General features: G+C 33.5%; 1 long non-coding RNA gene across 4 annotated transcripts; it reads right to left on the reverse strand.

The window, feature by feature from the left end:
• Positions 1-7,434: 7,434 nt before the first annotated feature.
• On the reverse strand, positions 7,435-14,642 carry LOC128242744 (uncharacterized). Of its 4 annotated transcripts, XR_008262691.1 has the most exons (8): positions 14,413-14,427; positions 14,239-14,305; positions 13,540-13,578; positions 13,089-13,176; positions 11,225-11,307; positions 10,713-10,834; positions 10,216-10,328; positions 7,435-7,602 (listed from the first exon to the last, which is right to left on the reverse strand). It is a non-coding gene; the product is annotated as an uncharacterized LOC128242744 (long non-coding RNA). The 4 variants fall into 4 exon arrangements; XR_008262689.1 differs by lacking the exon at positions 13,540-13,578 and having other exon boundaries at positions 14,413-14,642; XR_008262690.1 differs by lacking the exons at positions 13,540-13,578; positions 14,413-14,427 and adding an exon at positions 14,570-14,584.
• Positions 14,643-19,395: the final 4,753 nt, after the last annotated feature.

Consider the following 19,395-nt stretch of genomic DNA (forward strand, 5'->3'; position numbering starts at 1 on the left):
GGTCCGGTATGACTAAAATGCGAAAACAGCCCTTTCGCGAATATGGTTATTTTCGCGAAAATAGTATTTTTGACTAAAATCCGAAAAAAACGTTATTTTTGATATGAAATTCAGATGACTCACTCTCCATACTCTGATTAACTAAAGATCTGTTGATGATAACAATCCATTCCACTGTGTCTTTTTACTTCATATTTTTCACTGATGTTGTTAATTAAAGTTTCTTTTTTGTGTGTTTGACATGTTTGTTCACTGTTTTATTTGATGTAAATGAATACTGTATGTGTTTCATTGTGTTGTTATATCACATGCATATTATATGCCTTGATAAATAAAAACTTACAACTTGATAATAATAAAGTTATTTTCGCGAAAATAAGATTATTATAGAAATCTGAAAATAGGGTTAGTTTTGGCGAAAAGAACATTTTAACAAAAATAAAGTTATTTTGGTTTTTCGCGAATAAAACCGTTTTGATAAGAACTATTTTTTCGAAAATAACATTTCTGACAAAAACAAAGTTATTTTGGCGAAAATAAGACTTTGATAAAATCTGAAAATACTGTAAGTTTTGGCGAAAAAAAAGTTATTTTCGCAATAACCTTTTTGACCAAAATATAGCTAGTTTTGGGGCGATCTAATTCTTTTTTGGCGAAAATAAGACTGATAAAACCGATAAGTTTTAGAGAAAAAAAATATATTATAAATAACTTATGATGCAATTTGGATAAAAGGTTATGGAAGTAAAAACATCATGTTGCTTTATCAGTAATGGGTCTGAGTGACAGAAAAGTGAACGGCGCAAAAATTGAAAATAAATAATTGCAACAAACATGTGGTGACTTAAAAAATCGAAAAGATTAAATGAATGACAAACTCTTAGACTTAAAATCAAGATCAATTAGGGATAACTTGATTTTCTACGGAATACAAGAACATGGTCCCAAGGAAAACTCTGACACTCTCGTAAAGGATCGAATAACCACTAGACTCGGCAATGAAACAAAATTCTTGTTATTTGACCGAATACATAGCTTAGGCTCGAATAAGGCACCAAAACCCCGACCAATAGTCGGTAAGTTTCACTATTACGCCGACATAGAAAAGGTACGACAAAATTGTACGACGAAGACGTCAAAAACACTCAAAGAGGCCAACGGCAGGGGGTCTTGGTCCAGACACCGCAATATACCAGAATTGCCAGGAAAGCGTTATTTGATATAATCAAAGCCGAGGAATAATGGTAAAACCGCAAGGCTTGCTGGTGATAAACTTTACGTAAACGGCAACCTCTTCAAGACGGCGTACGTCAACGGGAAAGTATGCGATCCTTCACGTGACAACGCACAGGGCCAGAACTAGGGATGTCAGGATTTAAAGATCATGCCAAGAACTATTAATGGACAATCACGAAAATTTGCAGACCCAGACTTTCTTAATACATAATTTAAACATTAAAGGATATTTAAGTGGACATTTATATGATAATAAATCATTAAATACAAGAAAAGGTCGATGTAGCGGTGGTATTTCAATTTACTATAAAGATTGTTTAAGGAGTAAAATAAATATTGTGATGAAACAGCAATGCGGTATAATATAGGTTTGATTATGCAGTTCATTGTTTAAGTTTGATCATAATGTATACATACTTCTGTAATACATAAATTTTACCACAAGGTTCCACTGTTTTAAACCAAAATGATATAGATTTTTCCGAGATTATTGAATCCGATATTGAAAGAATTAAATCTCTTGGCAAAATATTTATTTCAGGTGATATGAACTCAAAGACAGCGGATTTATCCGACATAAAATATTTTGACAGATACATTGATAATGATGACAGCTTTATGTCAAATATTGTTGAGATTAGCTAGACCACTCGTCAATAGGGATCAAGTGATCGATTCGCACGGGCAACGCTTGATCGAGCTTTGTAAATCTACCTCGCTTCTTATTGGTAATGGCCGAAACGTCCTGTTCTCAGAAAAAAATGTGTACGTTGCTATAAAAACATAACTTGGGGCATATTGATAGATGTACGGTCAATGTTTATGAATAGTTATGTAAACGAAGTTGCGTATATTACGTGCGAAATTTTGAAAAAATGGACAGTTAATGCTTGGGTCAAAGATTTCCGCAGCACATTTCGCCTCGATTGAAAACTTGTGACACGCATTTCAACTAAACTACAGAACTGTCTGACAAAATGAAGGTACCATATCACAGGGAAAATTGGGCGCTGGAACATGGTTGATGTTAGGAAATTTAATTGTTTAATTATGGAGAGAAAATAAACAAAAATATATACCGTCTCACTGGGCGCAGCATTTTTTAGTGCTTGGTATCAAAACAATGTACCACGTGATTACCGCCTCTGACTTCTTTTTTTCCATTGATAATCTACCCCAGACATGTTTTCGTTTCGCGCTATGGTCACCGCTTATAATTTGTTTTAAATGCATTTCCATAGAGATCATAATGGGTAAAGAAAAAACGAAAGATATAATGGCTTGGGGAATGACTATAGGCTTTCACTACAGGGCGCTTGTTATTAAAAAGCAATCACGTATATATTTTACACTTCTGATCATTATTCTAGATTTTTTCGTATGTGCTATACTTTCATTCCATGTTCTTAATGCATGGTTATTCAAATATAAGCATTTGTATGCTATGAAAGTGTTGTTTTTTTCAACCTTTTATCAACTCATAAAGCGGTACTTACATTGCCAATTGTATTCATTTTGAATTTCTACACAATTTACAATTTCCAATAGAACAACAGCTACTGTTATTGTGTGGTGATATTGAAAGTAACCCGGGTCCATCTTACATTACTAATGGATGTCTTTCAATCGTGCATCAAAATATTGTACGCAATAAAATACAATATATCCAAGACAATTACTCTGACTACGATATTTTGTATTTTACCGAATCACATCTTACAAACGCTATAGGCGACGATGACGTGTCTATTGGTGAAGGCTTTGAAAGTATATTTCGAAACGACGATTCAGCTCATGTTGGTGTTGCCGTATATTGAAGTGCACAGATATGTCCAAAATTAATTCGCGATTATGAAAATTTACTACCAGAGCCGCTATGTTTGAATGTAAGCGATAAATCAGAATTATTCTTTATATGCGTTGTATATAGACCTATATAGCTATATTGAATCTACATTAAATATCGATCTTATAAAGATTTCAAATATGGCAAAACAATGGCTTGTACAGTTCAATCTCCTAAACACTGTCACTGAAGTTATGATTTTTACGCTGTGCAATCAGATTCTACCAAATGTCGTGTTCGAGGGCAACTTGTTTAACTTTATTCAAAACCATAAACACGTAGGGCTTTGGTTTACAGCTAATGGAACATGCCATGAACATATAAGCCAAATTATTAAACCAGTCTCTTAAGCGCTTGGGTCATTGAGGTTGTTAAGATATAAACTTGGTAGAAAAATGCTTAATCAAATATACATCTCGTTTATGCGCCCTTTGCTTGAATATTCATCTTTAGTTTGGGATAATTGTGCCGTCTATGAGAAGAAATGTTTAGAAAAACTGGGTTAACCCGCGTCATAGGCAAACAAAAGCAGATATAATTTAGCAGCGATAATAATATTATGATAAATATTTGATAATATATCGTTAACGAAGAATAAAAACATCAAACTTGAACTGGGGTCTCCCTGTTTTACGCTGATATTTGATGTAAAGAAGTGAGATAGGTTTGTTTTATATCGTACACATGCCTTGACGGTACCATACATCGCCTCGATAGCCTTTACGAAACGGGTGCTTATATTTTCAGTTATTAACTTATTATCTTATAGAATAGATGAGATCTTGTAATATTATCAAAACACTTCTCATAGTCAATGAAATAACAATACAATTGCATCTTCGAAGAAAGTGTTTTTGCAACAATTAATTGAATGTAAAATATACACACTATCAATCGTAGACTTTCCTTTTTGAAATCCAGGTTGATTTTTAATAATTTTATTATTAATACTGCTCCACATCGTTAGTCTATTAAGTAATATATGAGAATAAATTTTCGAAATAATATTAATGATAGTTATTTCTCTATAATTCTCGTCTACATTGCCCCCTTTAAAAGCAGGTACTGGTATACCTTTCCCAAAGGATTTGGAAACGATGCTATTGAAAAGTTTCAATAGAACGGTGATATATTTGTAATAATGGTTTTATAAATTTCCGCGACTATTCCATTTAAACCGTTACGTTTTGTTATTGTTTTGGGAAAATACAGCTTCCTTGATCTCTGGCAATGTTATTTCTTTACCAAGATACTCATCGCTAATGTTTGCTCTTAATTCTGTTTTGTTAATATAATCTGAGTACTATATAGTGTTGTGAAAAGATCATGTAAATCCAACGCATTTAATTTCTCAGATTTGGGTTGTCTTTCTTATATTGGCTTTGATTTTTTTTCAAAAATTCCTTGGGTTTTGATTTACTCAGGTTTGCCAAAAATTCTTTTTCTTTCAAATTAAATTTATTTTATGTTTTTCGTTTCAAATTAATGTAGTAGGACTTTGCTACATTGAATTCATGTCGTAAGTTGGCACATGTTTTATTACGAACAAATTTATTTCTAGCCATTTAGCGAATGTCCGTCGACCGTCGTTTGTCGTCCGTCGGTCGTCAACAGTTAGTTTGAATATGGATCGTCTGGGATGAAACACTAGGTCACATAACCCAAGAATATAAAATATTGTAAACACTCTAGAGGCTACCTTTTCAGTCCAAATATCCTGAAAATTTGTCAGAGGGGTTGTTAAATTGATTTCAAGTTGAAATTCGAATATGGGTCATCTGGGGTCAAAAACTAAGTCACAGAGCCCAAATACTTTCGAGTATCATACTAATCTGTCTGCTGCAATTGTTATGCGTTGTTATGTTGTCTATTTGAGGGTCTTTAACAGTATAAAAATCTCCCCTGTTAAAATAGGTTTATTCTTGTAGAGGTCGATATGTTTTATCAATGATTGTATGAATTCTAAATAATCTTAATTAGGACCATACACAATACTATCTATAGCATACTCCTATCATTTAGGGGGATTAAATATGGCGGACAGTACACATCGGAAATTTTACCTGTAGTGAAAAATGGATTTTCAATGATTGATTAATTTAATAAGTGGATCTAAACCAAGTGGATTGAAAGTGAAATAGAATCTAAGGCAATGGAATTCAGTGAATTACTATCAGATTTGACACAAGACCAGGAGAACCAGGATTTATTTTCAAGCGCGGGAGAAAGAGCAGGAGAACAATGGCGAGTCGTCGGCGGCAAGAGGGATCCGAAGCGTAAACGTGCAGATACAGGTAGTGTCGAACTGGACTCTTTCCAAACCATGAGCACGGACAGTAAGTTAAATGTTCTATTTACAAAAATCGACACAGTGGAAAAAGCTCAAAGCTCTGTGATACAGGTAGAGGCCAGCCTTGAGCAGGTGAAACATAAAATTGAGGAGCATGACGATAAAATAACAACTTTAACATATAAGCTCATAGACCTACAAGCAAGGGAGAAACGTTGTAATGTGATTATTTATGGGCTAGACGATGATCAGAGGAAAGAAATTTACGATCTAGTCAGTGATTTTCTCTATGACATGAACTTAGACCCTGACGAGTTTTATATAGAACATGCAGAAAGGTTGGGTTCCTCACAGCGCCCCGGTCAGCGTAGAGCTCGTCCGCTTATAGTGACGTTCCGTTCACAAACGGAAGTCGACGCGGTCATGCGCAATGCAAGATATTTGGCTGGGTCGAGATGCGCCGTGGATAGGGACTATCCAATAGAGATACGAAATGCAAGGAAAAGATTATGGCCAAAGTTTAAGGAATGCAAATCAAATCGTGCCAACAGAGTGCAACTAAAATATCCCGCCGAACTCGTTGTAAATAACCGAACGATTATAAATGAATTCCCGAACTGGCATACTTTACTAGCAAAACCCATACCCCGACGTTCTACGCCATATGTAACTAGTGAAGCCGCGCCGACACGAGATCCGTCGGCGTTTCAAGCGGTGAGTGGCGTTTTGGGTTCGACATCAGTAGTATAATAATTGGTATTTCGCGGCCATTTTGTTTGGTGGTTTGGTGGTTTTGTCGGTGGTTTCATTGTTTGCGCATGCGCAAGTTTGAAATTGACTTTCGCGGCCATTTTGTTTGGTGGTGCGGTGGTTCTGTCGGTGGTTCCATTGTCTACGCATGCGTACGTATATGTTTTGGCGGACAATTTTCAAAGTTTAACTCAACCAACATTGAGCGGGAAGACAATGGTATCGATTTCGCGCGTTAGCGTTCATATTTGGCGATTTTCCGCTTTTAGCGGTTATGTTTAACCATTGTTTAAAATCCAAGACAAAGGGTCATTGTTTAACTGGGTCTCCATTGATTATCAGTATTAATCTTTTTGCGATTGAAGTTGGCAGCCATTGTTTTACCGGCTAATATGAGTTATAATTTGACACCATATGACTCAAACAGGAGAATGTTTGATTCCTTTTGGGATGAGAATGGTAATATGTTACCCTGGAACGATAGTGAAGCTCGTTGTATATATTTGTGGGTTAAGGAGAGTCATCAGAAAATGGTACCTCTTTTAAGACAAACTAACAATTTTCAAACCATAGTTGATCAGTACAATAGCCATCAAGAGATTGAAGAATATCCGGATAGATGTAAATTCATTCCCTTTTTAACCGCATATACAGGACTTAAAGACGAGTCCATAGTACGAGAATAATCAACGTCCAAGACATTTTTTTTTTTGATTGTCAATAGTGGTATATAACAAACCGAACAAATTGGATATTGTAAGTCTGTGCTTTAACAGTTGTCTAAAGTGTTTAAAAAATACAAAAAATGGCTCAAGCTCAGATACGTTTTTCTAACGAGTTGCAGACATATTTGAGAGGTTTTGGTTTTGAAAATGTCTCTTGGTCACCAATAAGAAGGGAAATTACATGCACACTTGGTGACAAATTTGTCATAGTTGTAAAAGAGAGACAGCGACGCATTAAAATAATATTTAAAAAGGGTCACCAAAGTTTTCAATTACCATTTGATATTTTTGAAACTCTCTGTGATATGAAGGAAAGTGTTCAGTTATTGGCTTCATTCTTACACGGACAGTCGAAATGACAACTTCAAAACTATTAGAGTTTGAATATAGTTCTCCAAGCATGCTATTCTTTCAAGACAGACTTAAAACGTTCGACATGTGGCCACCTCAAATAGAACCAAATAAGTTCCAATTATCTTCAGCAGGATTTTATTATACTGGCAGAAATGACACAGTAGAGTGTTTTTCTTGCGGTTTGCGATTACATCAGTGGCAGAAAGGAGACGAGTCGTTGTTAGAACATAAAACACATTCTCCAAGTTGTTTATTTTTGAACATAATTGGACATCATAAAAACGACATTTCATGGCAGCATAAGGACACCCGATCTTCGTCCTCCAATGACTCATCCCGAGCACCATGGACGTGGACCGAACCTCTGGCGGGTTTTCAATATGGCGATATCCCCGGATGATCTGAAAATTCAAATTTTTCCGTTACCATATGTAACTATAAAAGACATACAACACAGCACAAACATTCAGTGTTTCATCGACATTTGGTGTGATCATATCGCAGCAGAAAAACTTAACATGGATTGCAGTGAACTATCTCAAGATATTTATGAAAATGAACATTGTGACTCCAAAACGAATGTTATGGACACTACAGAGATTTATACTCCAGTTTCTACAAGTGTCGCGCTAATGAATTCATACTTTGACTTTGTATATGCGAAGGCACTGTGTGAGGTTATGGGTATGGTGACTAAACAACTTTGCTATGGTTGCCAGATGGATCTCCCATCTCAAAAAGATCACGATTGTATCATGGATACAGACCCTGATGATGATGAGTATAAAATAGAACGTTACTTTAGTGACATGCTAAACGCAGTTAATGAAAAAAATATACTACAAAGTTGGGAAGAAATTGTGCGCATTTCAAACATTTCCTCTGAAATGATTGATTTACACAAACATTTGCTAGAGAGCAATGACTATCTGCAGATAATGAAAACCGAGCGGTGGTGTGAAAAAATGAAAAGAATGGTGTTGACAATCAATCGCATTGAAGATCGACTGTTTCGTCCATCACGTTGAGCAAAAGAATATTTACAACACAACAAAATGGACATATTATGCAATGTTGTATGTGTTTTACTGCATTTTTCTTCAAAAAAAGAATTCATGAGAAATTAAGAACTCTGGCATTGTGTGGCGTAAAATGATTTGTTATATTTATTACTTCACGAATTTCCTTTTTTGCATGTTTCAAATAAATATTTAATTCACTTTATGTACATGTATGTCATTGTATGTATATGCTTGTATGATCATATGCTGACTTATTTTATACATGTTTAGTTTCAAATAAATGTATTTATATCTATACATGTTTTCATTTCCTTGCTTTAGTTTAATTAACAACCCATGTGTCCCATAATATAAACTACTAACAACGATGATCATGTTTAATCATGGATAAAACGCAGAAGGAACATATCCTATCACAATATTATTTCGATTCTAAAAACGCAGGCAGCTTTTTGGGTGCAAAAAAGTTACACAGGATATTAAACCAAAACTATCCAAGAGTATTTACTACTTATTTCATACAGAAATGGCTCAACAATCAAGATTCGTATGCCATTCAACGTCAGGCGAGACATACATATAAAAGACCACGTGTTGAAGTGGCGGGTATGAACGATCAGGGTGATATGGATTTAATGGCAGTTGATAACATTGCTAAATACAATGATGGAGTTAAATACCTACTCATTGTTATAGATATATTTTCACGTTTTCTATCCGTTCGACCCTTAGTTAATAAAAAATCTAACACGGTATTGTTAGCAATCAAGGATATTCTTAGTGTTCATAACTTTAAAAAGTTAAGAACGGACCGAGGTTCTGAATTTATCAATCGTGAATTAAAAGCGTTTATGCAAAAGAAGAGAGTTTACTTGTTTAATACACAAAGCACCGCTAAAGCAAACTATGCAGAGCGAGTCATTCGTACCCTTCGTGGTATGATATTTAGAATGTTAAGATATCAGCGAAATTATAGATATATAGATCACCTTCAAGATATTGTAAATAGTTACAATAATTCCCCTCATCGGAGTTTGGATGGATTAGCACCAAGTGATGTTACAAAGAAAAACGAGACACAACTTTGGAGTAAAATGTATCTAAAACCTAAAAAATTCCCCAAAACGCCTCCTCGCTTTAAATATAAAATTGGTGATTTGGTTAGATTAAGTTACACGAAACATCCCTTTAGAAGAGCTTATCAACAACAATATACTACAGAAGTTTTTAAAATAAAGAGCAAGATTTTCAAACAAGGTTTTCCATTATATAAGATCATAGACTTGAATAAAGAACCAATATCAGGTTATGTGAATCAAAATGAAATAATTCCTGTTGATAAAGATGCAGACAGTCTTTGGTATGTTGATAAAGTTTTAAAAAAGAGAAAAGTCAAAGGGAAATTAGAGTATTTTGTTCGATGGGAAGGATTTCCAAAATCATTTGATAGCTGGATTGATGCAGATCAAGTTCAAGAACAATAATAATGGAACGATATGTGTTTGTGAGAGACAGTGAAAGTAATCACATCTTCACCGAGAACAAACCCTATAACTTCAAAGTGCAGTTAAAATTACCTCTATCTTTTAATGGTTACTGGAAGGTTGCTTTGTGTGAAATAAGTATAAAAACTGATCCTAAAGCAAGAAGAAAAACTGTAGATAATACCTTATTTATTTACTCAAACGTTTGCAAAGAAAGCGTTGTTGACGGAGGTGAACGTCCCTTATTGAGAAGAATAGAGAAAAACGAAGAAAATGGTTGGAATTATGTGTTAGAATCTCCTTTTTATTTACCCTTAAACCGATCAGAATTCCAAGAGATTGATTTCAGTATAAAAACTGTGGAAAACGAGTATGCTTCATTCGTAAGTTCACCAGTGCATCTCACACTTCATTTTAAGCGATATCCATTTTACCCCAAATATGAATCAATCTAAGTTGTATGTACCGAACCCACAAATGTGGATAGACTATTTCAAAAATAACAAACCTCAAGTTGGGAGGGGATTTGCCATTCCACACAAGTCGAAGATGGGAAGTAATGGTATGACAATCAGCACAGTTTCCCCATCGGAACAGACAGTAAACCAGGCGAAAAGTGAGCTGAAACGAGATGGTTTAAATACTTCAGAAATGTCAACCCTTGTTCATAAATTATCCAAACCTTCAGAAGTAACACATCGTGTAAACAGCGCGAGAAAAAAACAGTTCAGAAACAGGAGTAAACAAACTAAACCGAAAAAAGGACAGAAGTCTACAAGAAAAAATAAACAAACTGAAAATAAACCTGTAAAAAACAATCAAAAATCAAGAAAAGGTGTAAAAGCAAGCAAAAAAGTGGACAATAAATGGAAAATTGATAAGAAAGCGAGAAATAATTCGAAGAAATCTATAACAACGTGGGATATATTTGGTTCATAAAATGTCTTATTTCACAAGACGGATTTTCTGAAGGTGTTCCGAATGAATTACTACTATTTGACTTACCTCCTACACAAGTTGCGGTGAATGATGTCCATTATCAAGAGATTCGTCCAATATCCCAAGTGTCGGATGATACTCCCATTGAGTTTCAAATCAGTGGTCAGAATTCGATGGACTATCTCGATCTGAAAGATACACAGTTATGTGTGAAACTAAAAGTAACTAATCCAGATGGATCTAACTTAAAATCGGGTGAGAAGGTGGGACCTGTGAATTTGTTCTTGCAGGCATTATTTTCAATTATAGAAGTGACTCTACAAAACAAGGCGGTTATATCATCTAATTACAATCCATATATAGCCATGTTTAATACTTTACTATGTAATGGAAAAGATGCTTCATTTTCTCAATTGTCTTCTCAACTATTCATAAAAGATGACAATGATCACCCAGAAGACTGTGATCCTAGTGGAGCAAACAATGGATTGTTTTTACGGGCAAAATATATAACAAAATCAAAAACTTTAGAGTTGCAAGGGCCTATATATCACAGTTTATTTACTATTAAACGGTACCTGTTAAACCAAGTGGATGTTAATGTGAAGTTGTATCGTAGTTCTCCAGCATTCTGTCTAAGTTCTGGCGAGACATCCCCAAGCTATAAAGTAAACATTACAGATAGTTATCTTTTAGTAAAAAAAGTTAGAGTCAATCCAGCTCTCATTGTTGCTCACTCTGAGATGTTAAAGATCAACACAGCAAAGTATCCATTTGATAGACTTGAATGTCGGTTACAAACCATTGCTGTAGGTAGTACGGTGTTTACGTGGGATAACTTATTTCAAGGACAAAAACCAAATACAATTGTCGTAGCCTTTGTCAGATCAGCAGCAATTTCGGGAGATTATAAATCAAATCCATTTCATTTCCTAAACTGTGACATTAGGAGTATTTGCCTTTATGCTGATGGGGTTCCAGTGTGGGGTAATCCACTAAAAACAAATTTTAATAATTTAAATGGAGAAAGTTTTATGAGAGTATACGCAAATATGTTTCTAACAAATGGAATGTGGAATAAAGATGCTGGACTTGATATAAACAGAGAAGACTTTGCACGCACATCCTGTATTTTTACATTTCAATTAGAGCCAAAGTTTTCTGATGAAGCATTTCTATCTCTAATAAAAACAGGAAATGTGCGATTAGAGGTTCAATTTGGAACGGCTTTATCTACCGCAACAAGCTGTATTGTGTATAATAGTTCTCCTGGATTTTTTCAAATTAACGCTCAGAGAGACATAATAACAGAATGAATACATCACAGCTTCAGTGTTGTATAGACTGTGATCCAATGTTGCAAAAAACAATTTTGGGGGTGTTTGCGGCTGATCAACTACCAAACGACTTGGTATTTCCATGTGGTTTTATTGCCAATACAGACAATCATTTCATGGAAGGAAGACATTGGTGTACATTTTACTTCCCAAATTCAACCACTATCGAATATTTTGACAGTTATGGGAAACCAATTGACTATTTTAACACTTATTTTCTGAAATATGCTTCTTATTTTTCAACTGTTATCACAAATTCGAGACAGCTACAAAGTAATTACAGTGATGTTTGTGGGATGTATTGTTTGTTTTTCTTACTACAACGAACAAATGGTGTATCTTTTTATGACATTGTACATAGTTTTTTCAATGATTATGACTGTAATGATTTACTTGTATATAACTTCGTTAGAAATATGTTTCCATATTGTTCGCAAAATGGTTGTTTCAAAAACCAAACATGTAGATCACTAATAAAGTAGTGTATTTAAATGGTTTTTGTTTGTATTCTATTTATTGTGTTCTCTGTTATCAACAAGTGTAGATCATGTTGGATGCATTAATTAAATTTGAATGCCCTGCCACTTGTATTGTGGCAGGAACAAGTGGAAGTGGAAAGTCAACCTTTCTATTTGAGTTGTTTAAAAATGCAAACTCTATGTTTACCATGATTCCGAAAAAGATTATATATTGTTATTCTACCTATCAATCCTTATTTGATGATATGAAAGAACATGTGGAAAATATTGAATTTTTTGAAGGTTTACCAACTAAAGACGATATGGACATGTGGACTATGGAAACTGACTTCAAAATATTAGTGATTGATGATTTAGCACAAAAAGCTTCACAAAGTGTAGATATTGTCAACTTATTCACCATTTATAGTCATCACCATAATTTTTCAGTCTTTTTCGTAGTGCAAAATTTATTTACAGGAGGAAAATATTTTCGAACTATTAGTCTAAACAGTCATTATTTTGTGTTGTTTAACAATCAGAGAGATAAATTACAAATTCAAGCATTAGCCAAACAAATGTTTCCCGGTGAAACGCATTATTTTATGGATGCCTATAGAAAAGCCACAAACAAGAAATATAGTTACCTTCTGGTGGATGTAAGTCCACATTCTAACCCGTTATATAAACTTCGTACAGACATCTTTCCACATCAAACCCCCATTGTATTTCTACCTGAAAAGGAGAAAAATGGAAGATAAACTACAGAAGGAGAGACATTTTTTAAAATTTATGATCAACACCAATGAAAAACAACAAAAAATGTTGATAAAAAACTTAACAAAATCTCAATTGGCTGCACTTATAGAGGTGATTTACAATGCTATCAGGGGAAATCTTGTCATTCCAGAAAAGGATAAAAAGAACTTGAAACGATATAGACATGTCATACGTAAAGTAATATCCAAAAGACTCTCTCAAAAAAGGAGGAAAGCCATTCTGTTAAAATATTTCAAACAGTTTTTAGCGTTAATTAAACCCAGTGAATCATGGCTCAAGAATTAGTGTTAATTCCTAAATCAAAGTGTGAATACTTACTCTCTAAATGTGATGGAAGTTTACAAAACAGTCAACCTTCTAAAAACAATAACATGGTATTACAACAAAATGGTAAGAATTCACAGAAAAGGTTGACTCAAAATGGCGGGAAGATACAGAAAAAATCAATTCAAAATGACGGAAATTTACAGAAAAGACTAGTCGTGAAACGTTTAAACAAGTTTTTTGAAAAACCTAAAAAAAATAAGAAAAAAAATGAGAATCTCAAAGAAATAAAGTCAAAACAAAACAAAAGGGGAAAAACAAAGATAATTAACAAATTGAAATGGATTCCCTATAGTATTTGAAATTCAAATGTTTAAAATTCAAATGTTTGGCGAACTTTTTTACCGCCAAATTCACATTTTGGTGGAATATTTTCCCACCAAAACATTTGACAAACTAGTTCATTTACTATTGAGTTTCCGAGTTAGTAACATTCTTTAAGTTTTTACAGAAGGAAGAAATTGATACTTTTGAACCTGAAAAAATACCAGAGGATGGATCTAAGGGGTATATTCTAGAAGTAGATCTAGAATATCCAAAACATTTACATGACAGTCATAACGACTACCCATTAGCTCCGGAACGTAAATTCACACCCAATGAAAAATTATCTCCTTATGCTCAACATGTGTTGAAACATTTACACAACAGTGAGGAACTTCAACCCAGAGCAAAGGTGGAAAAATTACTCACCACTTTAGAAAACAAACAGAATTATGTACTTCACTATCGCAACCTGCAACTGTATCTCCAGCTCGGTCTAAAATTGAAAAAATACATAAAGTATTAGAGTTCCAACAAGAGGCTTTCATGAAACCCTACGTTGAGTTCAACACCAAAATGCGACAACAAGCCAAGACTGCTTACGAGAAGAACTTCTTCAAACTCATGAACAACTCGGTCTTCGGTAAGGTTGTTGTTGTTGTTTTTTTTTGGGGTTCGTGTTAATTTATAACATTGTTATCATTTTTGTATGATCTGCCCGTATGTAATTTATACAATTTATTTATTGTCACTTCCATACCACTAATACTTATCTACAAAAACAACTGTTCAATAATTGTCAGGCGTAGTTTCACTTTTTGGTATTTCATGGGTGCGGGGTGATACAGGAATCCAGTGGATTTCACGTGAAATCCACTCAAAACGTGAAATCCACTCAGAACTCAGTTATTTTAATTAATAATTTAATTTTTTGTATACATATTAGAAAGTGCCTCATGAAGGGTTTATATTTCAAATTTTATTGAAATTGGTCAAAAAATAAAGAAGTTAGAGCAATTTTTCATTTTTTTCCAAAAATAGATCGGAAATCGAGGTGAAATCCAGATTCCGATAGGTGAAATCCACTCATAACTCATTGATTTTAATAAATAATTTTCTGTTTTTGTATAATTATTAGAAAGTGCCTCATAAAGGGTTTATATTTCAAATTTTATTGAAATTGGTCAAAAAATGAAGAAGTTAGAGCAATTTTTCATTTTTTTCCAAAAATAGATCGGAAATCGAGGTGAAATCCAGATTCCGATAAGTGAAATCCACTCATAACTCATTAATTTTAATAAATAATTTTCTGTTTTTGTATAATTATTAGAAAGTGCCTCATAAAGGGTTTATATTTCAAATTTTATTGAAATTGGTCAAAAAATGAAGAAGTTAGAGCAATTTTTCGAAAATAGATCGGAAATCGAGGTGAAATCCAGTTTTCGAGAAGTGAAATCCACTCCTAACTCAGTTTATCAATTAGTAATTTTTATTTTTTGAATACGTTTTGGAAAGTGCCTAATAAAGAGCTTACATTTCAAATTTTATTGAAATATATCAATAAATGAAGAAGTTAGAGCAATTTTTCGGAAATCGAAATGAAATCCACATTTTGACAAGTGAAATCCACTTTTTCAGACGTGAAATCCACTCATAACTCATTGATTTTTAACAAATTAATTTTTTTGTTGAACAAATAATTGATAAGGCTTTATCATGTGTTTATATTTCAAAAATTATTCAAATTGATCCAAAAATAAGAAAGTTGTAGACCTATTTTGAAAAAAAGATCAGAAATCGAAGTGAAATCCACATTTTGACAAGTGAAATCCACTTTTTCAGACGTGAAATCCACTCATAACTCATTTATTTTTAACAAATTAATTTTTGTGTTGAGCAAATAATTGAAAGGGCTTCATAATGGGTTTATATTTCAAATTTTATTCAAATTGATCCAAAAACAAGAAAGTTGAAGTTATATTGTGAGGGCGTTTTGTTGTGTATGTATAATTGTTTATTTTTTTTCATGATAAACACAATATCCATACACATCCAGGCCATACCACGTGGAGGCGCCCTCAATCATGGCCCTTTTTTACTTTCGAATTTTGAAAATCTTAAAAATTTAATAAATAATCCGAATATTGTTTTGTATTATTTGTTTATGCCAGACATTTATTTATGGTTATTTATACATGTACATTGGTTGATATACGTAATCATAAAAATAAATAAAAAAAGAAACAAACAAATACAACAGAACAAAGTTACACCAAGTGAAATCATATGTCTAACTTGGTTTACAATAATGAGAGATAATGAAAAGGTATGTTCACAACATTACACAAAATAAACAATAGCAAAATATGAAAAAATATACACAGGTAAACTTTGAACATAGCCCCATGTGAACAATTTAAAATGATAATTCGTGAGGGTGTGCACTGCCACCCGTGCTGGGCTTCAATAGTGATTCTCGGCGTGTGCACACCCATCACCGGACACCCTAAGAGAAATATATGCACAAAATGAAAAATGTACAGATAAACTTTGAACATAGCCCCATGTGAACAATTTAAAATGTAATAATTCGTGAGGGTGTGCACTGCCACCCGTGCTGGGCTTCAATAGTGATTCTCGGCGTGTGCACACCCAACACCGGACACCCTAAGAGAAATTTATACAGACAGGCTATTTTCAGGGTTTGGGCCGTTTTGTCTTTGGCAACGTTGTCGTCTTTACATTTACTTTGCGCTTCCTTGAACCTGGTTTTTTACCATTTGTTCGTGGTTCAACCACGGTCGATTGTCCGTCGCTGGAGGTAACCAAATTGGGGCGTTTAAGTTTGTGCTGTCGAAACCGCTTATAATGGTTTGACCGCTGGACCAATGTCATATTAAGCCATTCTTGTTTTGAGACCAAGAATTGGGAATGGCTGTCAGACAACCGGAACTCACCAGACCCAATGAGTGCAGCTCTGAGGTCTGACGACTGTCCTTTGACTAGGTCTTCGGCTAATTTAGCAAAGACAGTTAGGCCTTTTGCTTTCCATTCAACCGATTGCTTGAGAACATGGTTCATGGATTCACAATTGTTGCTGCTGTGTAGTTGTACTCATCCCCGACACAAGCACACTTTATACACGCAAACTTGAGATGACGTTGGTCCCAAGACTTAAGCTCAAGCTTGCCCATTTGACAACATGTACGATGGCACCACAACTTACAATTATCACAATAAATTGAGTCAAGTGCACATGCCTCAAGGCAGACACTACACGGAAAGGTTCCCATTTTATGAACAAATACAGCAGAAATATACAGAAACAATTAATTATCCTTTTAAATATCCAAATATAATAACACAAAATACACAGAAACAATTAATTATCCGTTTAAATATCAAATAATACGTATATCCAACACTACATGTTCATAGCATAAAAAATAAAAACATAGCAATGACAATTGCCATTTCTGATACATTTTATACTTACCATATCTTCTCAAATTCTTTTTCGGCATAAAATAATTACTGCCATTGTACTAAACTTCTTTAATATTACCGCCGAGTATGTTATGTCAACTTTCTCGGATATTTGATGTATCACCTTAACCGCTAAGTGCGAAAGGCGCGAAAGTAACGGCACGTGAGAGTCGTGATCCTCGTCTTTGATAGATATAGATCAAAGACAAGAGTAATTATTAAACGATATTATAGAACTAATATATTGGGTAGTGGTTACTTACAGAAAAAAACAAACCAAAATATTGCATCTCAACTGATTCAGATATTAGATCTAATGTTATATAAGATATCACGACTAAAACGGATTAAATGATACTAATGTAAGTAAATAAAACAAAAAAACAACATTAAAATATAATCATCGGACACAAACTACTACTGTATAAATATTAAGATACTTGAAAGAATTTATTTCTTTACACTTAGTAGATTTCTTTACCAAATATTGGATTTCACTTGTCAAAATGTGGATTTCACTTAGCTTTCAGATCTATTTTCAACATATTTATCTAACTTTTTCATTTTTGGGCCAATTCCATTTAAATTTTAAATATAAACCGATGATAATGCCTTTTCAATTATTTGTTCAACAAAAAAAATAATTTGTTAAAAATAAATGAGTTATGAGTGGATTTCACGTCTGAAAAAGTGGATTTCACTTGTCAAAATGTGGATTTCACTTCGATTTCCGATCTTTTTTTCAAAATAGGTCTACAACTTTCTTATTTTTGGATCAATTTGAATAATTTTTGAAATATAAACACATGATAAAGCCTTATCAATTATTTGTTCAACAAAAAAATTAATTTGTTAAAAATCAATGAGTTATGAGTGGATTTCACGTCTGAAAAAGTGGATTTCACTTGTCAAAATGTGGATTTCATTTCGATTTCCGAAAAATTGCTCTAACTTCTTCATTTATTGATATATTTCAATAAAATTTGAAATGTAAGCTCTTTATTAGGCACTTTCCAAAATGTATACAAAAAATAAAAATTACTAATTAATAAAACTGAGTAAGGAGTGGACTTCACTTCTCGAAAACTGGATTTCACCTCGATTTCCGATCTATTTTCGAAAAATTGCTCTAACTTCTTCATTTTTTGACCAATTTCAATAAAATTTGAAATATAAACCCTTCATGAGGCACTTTCTAATAATTATACAAAAACAGAAAATTATTTATTAAAATTATTGAGTTATGAGTGGATTTCACTTCTCGAAAACTGGATTTCACCTCGATTTCCGATCTATTTTCGAAAAATTGCTCTAACTTCTTCATTTTTTGACCAATTTCAATAAAATTTGAAATATAAACCCTTTATGAGGCACTTTCTAATAATTATACAAAAACAGAAAATTATTTATTAAAATTAATGAGTTATGAGTGGATTTCACCTATCGGAATCTGGATTTCACCTCGATTTCCGATCTATTTTTGGAAAAAAATGAAAAATTGCTCTAACTTCTTTATTTTTTGATCAATTTCAATAAAATTTGAAATATAAACCCTTCATGAGGCACTTTCTAATATGTATACAAAAAAAAATAAATTATTAATTAAAATAACTGAGTTCTGAGTGGATTTCACGTTTTGAGTGGATTTCACGTGAAATCCACTGGATTCCTGTATCACCTCGCACCGGTATTTCATTCATCTTCAATCAAACGCTTACAAGTGCTCATGTACAATTAGGAACCTAAAGTAAAACTGACCAAAACTAACTACCGGCAAGTAAAAAGTGTATTTTTCGGTCCCATTTTCATATCCCTCATCCAAAACACAGGTATCTAAGATAACGACGGATACCATCATAAAAACATATATTGAGCAGTTCAGAGTAAAGATTAACATGATGAAAAGTTACTTACCAAAAATTTTGTTTACTTTCAGGAAAAACCATGGAAAATCTTCGGAAGCATCGGTCCGTAGAACTTGTTCATACAGAAAAACGACTACAGAAGGTGTCATCCAAACCCACTTATAAGATGCACCGGATTTTTTCTGAAGACCTTGTTGGTGTTGAATTAAGTCGCAAAAATTAAATAAAATTAAAT

Source organism: Mya arenaria, chromosome 8 (assembly GCF_026914265.1).
Source record: "Mya arenaria isolate MELC-2E11 chromosome 8, ASM2691426v1".
In the NCBI taxonomy this organism is placed as follows: Eukaryota; Metazoa; Mollusca; class Bivalvia; order Myida; family Myidae; genus Mya; species Mya arenaria.